Genomic DNA, 13,294 nt, shown 5'->3' with positions numbered 1-13,294 from the left:
TCCTGAATCTGTCACTCTACTAGCTATTGAGTGCCTATGCTTAGTCTCCTGCTCCCAACCTTTTTGCCATTGTAAGTTAATTTCCCTCCATACTGTACATTTGCCCTCTGCTTTAGAAAGATTGCTTGTCACAGCTTTTGCAGCTGACCTGTCCACCCTCTCATTTAGTGGGATACTCACTAACAAGTTTCCATCATTCCAAACTCTCACAAACCTCACATCTCCAACCTGATTTTTAATCATTTTTGTAAGCTTAAATGGGTCCAAGTGTTTAACTCCTCGATCCTTCCCCTTCAAATCTCACAACATTAAACTGTTGCTTACTTTCTGATCCCTTTGATCCCTTATTTACCACCCTGACACCCAAGTACTACTCTTATCTTCCTCCTCCAAATCATCCATATTCCACCTGCTCTCTCCCTGTTCCCCTGCCATTCCTAAGAGTAAGGAATACCAGTAAGCATACCGTATACCAGACCTATTCCCTCCTCTAGCCCCACTAATCTTAATATGCAAAAGCTTACGTCTGTGTTGGCTTTTATCAGCAGTTTATATGATCCAAACCATTCCACTCCTCGAACACTGCGTCCTCCCCCGTCTTCTTCCGTGACCGGTTCGCATGGACATCTTTCATTTCTTCCCCGTTTCGTTTTCAATAGATAAATTAACCAGTAAAAAAGAACTATTATCACATAATTCATTTATTAGTGTGGAAAAGCAACTGTACAAAGCACAGAAAAGTAAATACCCCAAAAACCGAGTGTGAAAAATTTGTACGTAATACCTGAAAACACATCAAAGGTACAAACAATATCATCAATACACCCAAACAGACACACACACACACAAAATATGTATCACATAAAATATAAAACCAAGATAATCAGAATCAGAGTTTAATTTATGGCCAAGTAAGTTCTCACATACAAGGAATTTGATCTGGTGTTGTTGGTGCATACACAACAATAAAAAAAGAAAAAGGAAAAAATAAAGACAAAATCATAAAACAAACATAAAACTATAAAATCAATGACCAAAATTTTAAAAAGGTTATAATGTTTCTTAAAATAATACTAGGTCTATTAGAAAAGAAACCGGCAGTTTTATTAAAAAAAAAAACTATATGGATTTGAATCACGTGTGATTACATCAGCCAAGCTTGAACCCTCGTGCGCATGCGTGAGTTTTTTCACGCCTGTCGGTGACGTCATTTGCATGTGAGCACGCCTTGTGGGAGGAGTGGTCCAGCCCCCTCGTCGGATTTTCATTGTCTGAGAAGTTGCTGAGAGACTGGCGCTGTGCTTGATCAAAATTTTTTCCAAAACTGTGAGGCACATCCGAGTGGACATCATTCGAGAAATTCAGCTGGTTTTCGGTGTAAATTTTAATGGCTGATGAGAGATTTTGTGTTGTGAAGGTGAGGGTGGCCACGACAGTGGACTCGGGGATGATGGTTTCCGTCGGGTCTGACAGCTCGGTCCTGACCTCCTCTTCATGCACCCGGGACAGGGTGTCAGATCGTTGATTCTTCGTCTCGGGGCGGTAGGTGATCCGAAAGTCAAAACGCCCGAAGAACAGTGACCAGCGGGCTTGCCTGTGGTTCAGACGCCTGGCGGTCCGAATGTACTCCAGCTTCCGATGGTCCGTGAAAACCGTAAATGGTACCGATGCTCCCTCCAACAGGTGTCTCCACTGCTCAAGAGCCTCCTTCACCGCAAGAAGTTCCCAATTGCCGACGTCATAGTTCCTTTCAGCCGGGGTCAACCTGCGGGAAAAGTAGGCACATGGATGGAGAACCTTGTCGCACTCCCCACTCTGGGATAGCATGGCTCCTATCCCTGAGTCAGAGGCGTCCACTTCAATTACAAACGGGCAATTGGGATCGGGCTGCACCAGAACCGGTGCAGTCGAGAACCGGCGTTTCAACTCCCTAAATGCGGCTTCGCACCAATCCGACCAGGTGAAGGGGACTTTTGTGGAGGTCAGGGCTGTCAGGGGGCTAACTACCTGACTGTAGCCCTTGATGAACCTCCGGTAGAAATTTGCAAAACCGAGGAACTGTTGCAGTTTCCTACGGTTTGTTGGTTGGGGCCAATCTCTCACCGCCGCAACCTTGGCCGGATCAGGGGCGACGGAGTTGGAGGAGATTAGGAACCCCAGGAAGGATAAAGAAGTGCGGTGGAACTCACACTTCTCGCCCTTCACAAACAGCCGGTTCTCCAACAACCGCTGTAGGACCTGACGTACATGCTTGACATGAGTCTCAGGGTCCGGAGAAAAGATGAGTATATCATCTAGATATACGAAGACAAACCGATGCAGGAAGTCCCGCAAGACGTCATTAACCAACGCTTGGAACGTTGCGGGTGCATTGGTGAGGCCGAACGGCATGACCAGGTACTCAAAGTGACCTAACAGGGTGTTAAATGCCGTCTTCCACTCGTCTCCCTCCCGGATCCGAACCAGGTGATAAGCATTTCTAAGATCCAATTTTGTGAAAATTTGGGCTCCATGCAAGGGCGTGAACACTGAATCCAACAGAGGTAACGGGTATCGGTTGCGAACCATAATCTCGTTCAGCCCTCTGTAATCAATGCATGGACGGAGTCTGCCGTCCTTCTTGCCCACAAAAAAGAAACCAGCACCCATCGGGGAGGTGGAGTTCCGGATCAACCCGGCAGCTAACGAGTCCCGGATGTAGGTCTCCATTGATTCGCGTTCCGGACGTGAGAGGTTGTACAACCTGCTGGACGGGTACTCAGCGCCCGCTATCAAATCAATGGCACAATCGTACGGACGGTGCAGGGGCAGCGTGCGTGCCAGATCCTTGCTGAAGACGTCAGCAAGGTCATGGTACTCGGCTGGCACTGCCGCCAGATTGGGGGGAACTAAAACCTGCTCCTTAGCTGTCACACCGGGTGGAACCGAGGATCCTAAACACTCCCGGTGGCAGGTCTCGCTCCACTGAACCACAACCCCAGACGGCCAATCATTCCAGGGATTGTGTTTTAACACCCATGGAAAACCCAAAATCACTCGGGAGGTAGAAGGTGTTACATAAAACACAATCTCCTCCCTGTGATTTCCAGACACAACCAATGTCACTGGCTGTGTCTGGTGTGTGATTAGTGGAAGAAGGGTGCCATCTAGTGCCAGCACCGACAATGGTGACGGTAGGGCCACTAGAGGGAGCCCAACCTCCTTTGCCCATCTGCTATCCAGCAGATTCCCCTCCGACCCCGTGTCCACCAGTGCTGGGGCGTGAAGGGTTAGATCCCCACTCAGGATCGTGACTGGGATACGTGCATATTTTCAGGGTCTCCCCGCGTGGGTATTGTGACCCACCCTTAGCCCAGTCTCTAAGGACGAGTGCTGCTGTTTTGACCGTTTGGGGCATTCTCTCTGTGTGTGCTCGGTTGAGCTGCAGAGAAAACACTCCCCACGGATCAGCCTCCTTTGTCTCTGATCTGATCGCCTTTTGGCCCTGCTCGTCTCCATAGCAACGTCAGCAGGGGGAGCTGTCATCACGTGGAGTGCCCTGGCTGTGGAGCGTGGGGAAGACGGCTCCCTTTCGGACCCGGGAGGAAGAGGGACGGCTTGTGCCTGACCACGCCCTTCGTGTCACTCCCGTCGGTGTTCTGTTAATCGGTTGTCTAACCGTATAACCAGGTCGATAAGCCTGTCTAAATCCCGCGGCTCGTCCTTCGCCACCAGGTGCTCCTTAAGGACCAGGGACAGTCCATTTACAAAGGCGGCACGGAGCGCAACAGCATTCCAGCCGGCTCGCGCTGCCACGATGCGGAAGTCGACTGCATACTTCGCTGCGCTCCGACACCCCTGTCTTATCGACAGCAGCACGCTTGAAGCAGTCTCGCCTCTATGAGGGTGGTAGAACACCTGTCGGAACTCCCTCACAAACTCAGTGTAAATCGTTAGGAGCCGTGAATTCTGCTCCCAGAGCGCCATAGCCCAGGTGCGTGCCTCTCCTCGAAGCAAATTTATAACGTAAGCCACCCGGCTAGCGTCTGACGCGTACATGACAGGACGCTGTGAAAAGACGAGCGAGCACTGCATCAAGAAGTCCGCGCACGTCTCCACACAGCCTCCGTACGGCTCCGGAGGGCTTATTTATGCTTCAGGGGAAGGTGGGGGGGTTCGTTGAATGACCAGTGGAATGTCTGTTTCTGGCATTCGGTCAGCAGGAGGAGGTGCTGCAACAGCACCCTGAGCATGCGCTTCCACCTGGGCGGTGAGAGCCTCCATCCTCCGATTGAGAACAATGCTCTACTCAGTAACTAAGTCCAACCGAGCAGTAAAAGCGGTTAAAAATGTGCTGCAGCTTACCTAACACGCCTCCTGCTGGCGCCTGTGCACCTCGCTCTTCCATTGGCTGTTCAAGCGATGGTTGACACCCCTCGGGATCCATGATGCTGGCCGAGAAATCCTGTTGTGAAAGTGTAGGTACACGGACCCACAACAGGGGGCGTTAATGAACGGACAATGGATAAGCCAAAAGTAACAATTTAATGTTGTAAATTGTGCACAACGGAATACAGACAACAATTACTGTGGAACTACAGTCAATTACACGTTGGGTGACGTGTGGGCAGGCTTGAGGATAGGAGACGCCCGTCCAGAACCGAGCCGGATCCCACACGGCCCTCACTGCCAACGGATCTGAAGAACACCGGAGCCGCCAAGTCCTGGGTCCCCAGGTGGTCACCGTCTCCAGCTGTCAGACCTGGTACTGCTGGCAGAGAACAGAAACAGCACAGGTGAGTGTGAGTACGCACACTCAGTAATCCCACAGTCTGTGTTCTTTTGGGAGGGAGCACCTCCACCTCCAGTCACACACTTGTGCAGCTCCTGTCTAATCACTTATCTGGTTGGGGTGTGAAGCGAAGCCGTCGCTGATCACACCAAACGCCAATCCCACAGATAAGGAAAACACCACAGGAAAATGGCTGCAAAGAAGTTCAGATTATTACTCAATGTTAAGTTAGCAGAGAAATTACCTCCAAGGTAGCTGATTTCTCTGCGGGGAGGTGGAGTTGCAGTCCGGCCTATAAGGTGGTGGTGATGTGGATGAGTGACAGCTGATGCTGATGATGAGTAACAGCTGTCACTCCCGGTTGCTATGACGCCCTCTCGTGCTTGAAGCCCGCACTTCAAGCAGGGCGCCATCTGGTGGTGGTGGGCCAGCAGTACCTCCTCTTCAGCGGCCCCCACAACATTTTGGATTGTTTCTATCGCTGTAAGGACTTCCCACGGAGTGGGACGTTGCGCAGTGCTCCGAGGTGCCGTCGTCATCCTGTTTCAAGCTGAAAACCTCCAAATTTAAGCCTCTGTTGACCCAGGGCGTCGTGAGAGAACAGAGAACTTTCAGAAGAGGTGGCAATCAGCAGTTTGTCCAGACATTCCACTGTTAAAGGAGATTTTTTTAATGAAAGACGTGCGGACGGATTGGTGCGTCGGCTTGCAGCCGGCGCGGCGCACCCGCCACAGGAAAAACACCTCCGTGTTGATAACCATTTGTAAAAACCAGGCGACTTTTGGTGGCTTTCAGTTGAGTGAATATCTGAGAAATTGTTTAACAGCAGGGCATGTCCCAACTTGTCCTTAAGGCTTCCAACGGAGGTGTTTTTCCTGTGGTGGGAGCGCCGCGCTGACTGCGAGCCGACGCGCCAATTCGTCCGCGCGTCTTTCATTAAAAAAAAATCTCCTTTAACAGTGGAATGTCCGGATAAACTGCTGATTCCGACCTCTTCTGAAAATTCTCTGTTCTCTCATGATGTCCTGGGTCAACAGAGGCTTAAATTTGGAGGTTTTCAGCTTGAAACAGGATGACGACGTCGCCTCGGAGCGCTGCGCGACGTCCCGCTCTGTGGGAAGTCCTTACAGCGATAGAAACAATCCAAAATCTCTCATCAGCCGTTAAAATTTTCACCGAAAACCAGCTGAATTTCTCGAATGATGTCCACTCGGATGTGCCTCACAGTTTTTGATAAAATTTTGATCAAGCACAGCGCCAGTCCCTCAGCAACTTCTCAGACAAAGGAATTCCGACAAGGGGCTGGACCACTCCTTCCACAAGGCGTGCTCACAGGCGAATGACGTCACCGACAGGCGTGAAAAAACTCTCGCATGCGCACGAGGGTTCAAACTTGGCTGATGTAATCACACGTGATTCAAATCCATATGGTTTTTTTAAAAAATAATAAGGTCAGATACTTTTCTCACAGACCTCGTAAGCCCCTTCAGCTGCTCCCTTGCTCTTTTCCACTCAGGGTTGCCGCAGGTTTTACACCAGATGCTCTTCCTGAGTCCTGACGCAATTCCACATGGAGAAATATGGAAAAACTGGGATTTAAACCGGGAACCTTCTACACTGAAACCAAGCTCACTAACCACTTGGCCACCACCCCTGCATGTAATGTTTCTTAAAATGCTTGACACTGCAGACGGCTCTGATGTCCCGCCTGATTGATGTGACATGAATCGTGGTCATCAGAATGCCAAAGCTGCAAAATATTTCCTCTTCTTATCATGCATATGTAGTATGATTTACTGATATGAGCTCCGCCATCATGAGCTCACTCAATGGTAGACGAAGGCACAAACCAGAAATGGCACAAAAAATCTGCCCACTGGATGAAATCACATTAGAGCAGAAATGTCACAAAAAAAATCTCGCGAGCTCAATGGCAGACGAAGGTACAAACCGGAAATGGTTTGGATTCATAGATCCAAAGGATCCAAAAGACCTAGGATAGAATTTCGCCAAACATTGTATGTGACAACAAAATACTTTATTATCACAGTCAACAATTTTGTTTAAGAAAAAAATCACTCAACACAACTTAAAACAAAATCTCCTGAGGTAGATGGCTGACAAACCACAATAGAAGGGTGCGCTGCTCCATGTTGTGTGACACAGTGCAGCGCTGATCTTACAGACAGAGATTAGACTTTGATGAATCTGCAGGGTTTTTAAAGTTATCTAAAAAGATAATCCGATAATAAAAACATTATCTTCGATAATTATTGGTTATCGGTTTATCAGAACTGTGCCCACCACTGCCTGTTTCCAAACTGGCACTAAGGCTAAGCTAGCTGTGCTATCATGCTAGCAGCTCTTTGACCTTCGGTGCGCACTCACTGTGCTACTGTCACTATCTGCCTTTTAATTATGACATTTACTTCATCATGATGGCGTTTCTACTTTTAAAGAGTGATAAAGATCCTACTTCCTGCAGTTCGTACAGACATCTATCTTTGTTGAATGCTGATGTCAAAGTACTGGACAAAACTCTTGCTCTTTGGTTAGAGAGTTCTATCCAGTATAAGTTCTATCCAGTATATAAGAACAAAATGCCTTTATTATTAAGGGTATACGAGGTCTGTTAGAAAAGTATCCAACCTTTTTATTTTTTCAAAAACCATATGGATTTGAATCACGTGTGATTGCATCAGCCAAGCTTGAACCTTCGTGCGCATGCGTGAGTTTTTTCACGCCTGTCGGTTGCGTCATTCGCCTGTGAGCAGGCTTTGTGTGAGCACTGGTCCACCCCTCTCGTCGTTTTTTTATTGCGAATAAATGTCTGAACGATTTGGAGCTTTGCTGCATCAATTGTTTTCCAGAAACTATGAGAGACCTCCAGGAAAACACCGTTCGGAAAATTAATATGGCTTTCAGGGACGATTTTATGGGGATTATACAGATTAAGGAGTGTTACTGCCGCTTTAAGGACGGCCCACAACTGCTGAGAGCGCGGCGCGCTCCCAGCGCCGATCGACATGCTCAGACCCTGCTGAAACAATCAGATCATTTCCAACGTGAAGGCTTTGTTGATCCGGGACCTTGTCTGACTTTCACAAAAAGGCAGAAGTCGTGGACATCAGCACTTTTTCGGCACAGTCCACTGTTACAGGAGTTTTTTTCATGGAAAGAAAAGTGGAGGGACACACCACAGAGCCGTTCATTACGCGGGACAAAACCACCTCGGTTTTGGTCTCACAGGACAGCTTAAAGGTGGATTTCAGACAGCTGTCGGTTGCTTTTCAGTCGTGTGATTATCCGATTGTGATTGTGCATGAGCTGGACCTGCCCCAACATGTCCTGTAAGGCTTCATCACAGCGTTGCTTTGTGCCATGCAGCTCCACCACGACGCACGGAATTCCTCCGCACATCTGTCTCAGTGTGCCAAAAAAATGCTGATGTCCATGTCTTTTCACAATTCCTGTGCTAGTCAGACGACATACCGGATCAAGACAGTGTCCAGTTTAGAAATGAACGGCACATTCCACTGTTACAGGAGTTTTTGTCATGGAAAGAGGAGTGGAATTCCACACGTCATGGTGGAGCCGCATGGCGCAAGGCAACGCCGTGATGAAGCCTCACAGGACATGTTGGGGCATGTCCAGCTCATGCTCAATTTCTCGGATAATCACACGACTGAAAAGCAACCAACAGCCGTCTGAAATCCACCTGAAAGCCGTCCTGTGAGACCAACACTGAGGTGGTTTTGTCCCGCGTCATGAACGGTTCCGTGCTGCGTCCCTCTGCTTTTCTTTCCATGAAAAAAACTCCTGTAACAGTGGAATGTGCCAAAAAAGTGCTGATGTCCACACCTTCTGCCTTTTTGTGAAAGTCAGACGTCCCGGATCAACAAAGCCTTCACGTTGGAAATGATCTGGTTGTTTCAGCGGGGTGTGAGCCTGTCGATCAGCACTCGGAGCGCGCTGCGCTCTCAGCAGTTGTGGGTGGTCTTTAAACCATCTGGATCATTCCTTAATCTGTGTAATCCTCATAAAATCGTCCCTGAAAGCCATATTAATTTTCCAAACGGTGTCCATCTGGAGGTCTCTCACAGTTTCTGGAAACAAATTGATGCAGCAAAGCTCCAAAACGTTCATACATTTATTCGCAATAAAAAAACGACGAGAGGGGTGGACCAGTGCTCACACAAAGCCTGCTCACAGGCGAATGACGCAACCGACAGGCATGAAAAAACTCACGCATGCGCACAAAGGTTCAAGCTTGGCTGATGCAATCACACGTGATTCAAATCCATATGGTTTTTGAAAAAAATAAAAAGGTCGGATACTTTTCTAACAGACCTCATATAGTCATTTATTTTTTTAATACTCTCACTCTACTAAATGTAATTTATTCAACTCCTTCAAATTTGCCACAAATTGCAAGTCTGTATTTGAGAAAGCTTTTGATAGGGTTGAGTGGGAGTGTTTGTTTTCAGTTTTTTTAAAAAGTGGTTTTGGTGATAACTTTATTATTTGGGTTTAATTATTATTCCCGTCTCCACCGGCTTCTGTTTGCACAAATAATATTTATTTTATTTCATTTTCAATATTTCATATTAGAAAGTGGGACACACCCTTTATCACCATCTCTTTTTACTTTGAACCACTGTCTATTGCATTAAGGTCATCTCGATCCTTCAACAACGTTGTCCGTAAGAACATTGATCATAGACTACTATGCAGATTATTTGTTATTATATGTGACTGAACCTGCATTTATCTTTCTGGGTATTCTCTCTCTATTTTAGATATTCTCAGTTCCTTCTCAGGATATTAACTAAGTCTTTTGAAAAGTAATTGTTAGGTAGTGGATATTTTGCCGGACCCGGCAAACTTACAGCTAGTGGTGTTTTGCCGGATCTCCTATCTGATTGGCTAAGTCAAATGACGTCATCCGTACCAGAACCTGTGATGAAATCAGCTCCGGCAAAGTTGAACTGGACAATATTTCACCGTACGCAGCTTGCGTTGTTTTGCCGGCTGTCTAAATTTATTCACAACAGAACGGCCACGGTCGGGTGGGAAGTTAAAGGTGATCAGAGTTTAAGATTTCCTTATTTCACATTCATGATTGTAGCTCGATATTGGTGATTTCCATTATTGAAAATTGGCATATATTACCATTCATTATTTTCAGGGGTGGACTGATCGAAGGTTTTGCAGACATGACAGTGACAGAGAAAAAAACAGGATAAACACACGTGCCGACGTGGACTTCTGTATTTTCGTTTTGTCGACGACTTCTGTATTTTCGTTTATATTCTGTCTTGAATTTGCAGGTTTTGGAAATCACAAATCTAAGAGATTATTTCTGTTTACCATGGCATTTTGAATGTTTTATCATGTTAGCTACACAAAATGAGGGCACTTAAGGCCAAATAAAAAAATGAAGTTGTTTATCATCCCCACTCAACACAGAAAATTACCAAGACTGCAAAAATTATTTTCACTGTGCCCGAAATTATTTCCACCACGTGGCAAAAAGTGCCGGTGGAAGTCATTTTGGGCACGGCGGTGGAAATAATTTCAGGCACGGCTATGCCACATTTTTGAGCTGCTTTTAGCCTCCGAGAATCCCTCCACCAGTAGGTGATTTTCTGTTCCGATTCAAAAGACTTAATGGCACCCAAAATGGCATTTAAAGATGAAAAATTAGCACCAACACTCATGCCGTGGGCTCCGCCATGTTTAAATACCCTCTATGATGATGTCATTTGAACTAGCCAATCAGTGAGGAGATCCAGTCAAATATCGCTAGGTGCGTGTTTGCCGTATCCGGCAAAATAGCCACTGCCTACATGTTATACAATTAATGCAGTAGCTCTGCAACTCCAGCTAACTGATTTGCCATTTAATATCTCCCATTCTGGTTTCAGGTATCTCTGTATTGAAGTGATGCATACATTTTCACGCCTGTTGTCTGCCGGTTTAACGCCACTTACTGCCAAAACTAAATCTGGTCTTCAGAGATGGAATGTGTTACCCATTTCTCTAATTGGGAGGATTAATGCTGTTAGAATGAACATTTTGTCTAGATTTCTTTATTTGTTTCAATCAATTCCTTTATTTTTGCCAACATACTTTTTTGATTCTTTGGATAAAATGATTAGCTCCTTTATTTAGGGTGTGAGACCTCCATAGATCTGTAAATTATTGCTTCAAAGATGTGTAAATTTAGCAGTGGGCTTGTATTACTCAGTTTGCAATTTTCTTACTGGGCAACACACATTCACACAATACGTCATTGGGTGGAATCTCCCAATTTATCCTGGTGTAAATTGGAAGCCCACTTTTGCTCCTCTTCATCTATTCTAGCTCTTACATATTCTTCTCTTCCAATCAAGATCTCTGTATGTTAAAAATCCTGTTGTACTCAGTGTCATGACCGGCCCTGTTCCAGGCTTTGATCCCTTTTTTGCCCCTTTCTTTGCGGCATCTTCTGTTCCCGCTTTGATTTATTAATAGTTTATTTTCATCATGTGTTTCTGCTATGTTGTATTTTGCTTTGTCACTTTGTTTCTTTGCTACTTTTATACTTTAGCCGTTGTCCTGTTCCATCCTTGTTTTAGCCAGTTTGTGTTTTCATTGTTTACCACTTGTTTATTTTGTTCTTCTCATTTGTTATATTATCTGTTGTGCTTTAGTGTCAGGTTTTGTTGATCTCAGTCTGTTTTATTTTGTAATTTGTTTAACCACTCTGTTTTCTTAGTCAGTCCAGTTTAGTTTTATCTTTGTCTTCTTTCAGTTCTCATGTTCATGTCTGGTTTCCTATTGTGTTATATTCTGCCCCTGATTCCCATTTTAGCTCTGTTCTGCTTTTGCCATTTGTTTACACTCTGCACCTCCCATCAAGTCTTTGCTCCTTGTCTCATGCCCAGTTATTTATGTTACTTCACTACACCTGCCCCATGTCTTTGTCTCCCACCTTGTTTATGTTTGCTTTGTTTCCATTTACTCACACTCTTGCACCTGTTCCATTGTCTTTGTCTATTACATCACGCCACTGTGCTCACTCCCTTTAGTCACACTCTTGACTCCTGTTCACACATCTTTGTATTTTCTTCTCTCCACCTTGTGCTCTCTTCCCTCACTGTCTTGCACAACATTGTGTCTTTGTTCATGAGCCACGCCCCCTTTCTGGAATCTTCCCTCCACACCTGCACCTTGTTTCCTAATTAGTCTGCACATGCACATTGTTGGTGTGTGGGGATCCAGCTCTTCTCTCTCCAGGCGTCTTCTATCGTCGAGCCTGCCCACACGTCACCTGGTGTATGATTAACAGTCCACCATATTGTTATTGTCTGTACGTTGTTGTGCGATTCACAACATTAAATTGTTACTTTTTGGCTTATCCATTGTCCGTTCATTAACGCCCCCTGTTGTGGGTCCGTGTCACGTCACTTTCACAACAGTTGCCTCTGTAAACCACCACAATGCACTTTGAGGACTATTTCTGTTACATATGTCACCTAGGTCTAAAATGAGCCTTGTCTGTCCTCAGTGATGATTACAGCGGGAGAATGTCTGAAAACACACACACAGAATTGTGTGACTTTTGAGATATTTAACGCTAAACCTTAAACGCATGAAAACATAAAACGTAGTTAAACCTGACTTCAACACAACAAAGACCCCTTTAATAATCACCTTATTTGAACAAGAGTTTGTGCATGACCAGAATGGAGTTTAAATGAAAATGAAGCTAACATGCTTGTAGTGTAGAATTTCAGATTTAATTCAAGGGGTTAATTACAACAATTTAAAAATTTATGAGCCTTTGATTAATTAAATTTTTTACACAGCTTTCATTTTCATAGCTTATAAGTATTTTGACGTTTTATTTATTTATTTATTTTAAATTACTGCCAGTTTTCTTTTAAAGTCAGGGGATGGACACATGTACATTTCTAAGTCACTAATTATGTGTGATACCCATCAAACTGGTAAATCTGTTGAACAGAGACCAGTGAGGGAAGCCATCAAGAACCCATGATGACTCTAAAAGAGTTACAGGCTTTTGTGGCTGTTTGAGAAACTATATTGTGCAACTTTTGTGTGTTGCGTCACTTGTCCAGCTTTACAGAGTGGGGCAGAGAAGGATTGTAAATATTATAGAGTATTTTTGTTATTAAATGTTACTTATTCGTAAACCGCCTCAAAATTGTTCCAAATCCAGTCAAGGAAAACTTTTACATGGTGGCTTTTCATCTGACACCAGAGTCACTTTTTTCTACGTTTTTTTTTTTTTTTTTAACTGATGAAGACACAGATGGGATTTGTATCAGCAGCTCTTCAGTTACTGGAACCTGTTTTATTTCTTCATATGAGTCCAGAGGAGTTTGTCAGAAAGGCTCCAGTTTTGCCAAGAAGGAGTTAAACTTCTGTTTAAAGTGGCTGAAATAAAGAACAAGTTTTTCTTCATTTAAATCAATTTATTATTTACAGGATTTAAACAGTCTTGTGTTTCAAACA

Source organism: Thalassophryne amazonica, chromosome 6, assembly GCF_902500255.1.
Source record: "Thalassophryne amazonica chromosome 6, fThaAma1.1, whole genome shotgun sequence".
In the NCBI taxonomy this organism is placed as follows: domain Eukaryota; kingdom Metazoa; phylum Chordata; class Actinopteri; order Batrachoidiformes; family Batrachoididae; genus Thalassophryne; species Thalassophryne amazonica.
The sequence above is the reverse complement of the archived record's forward strand: the minus strand, read 5'-3'. Positions refer to the sequence as shown.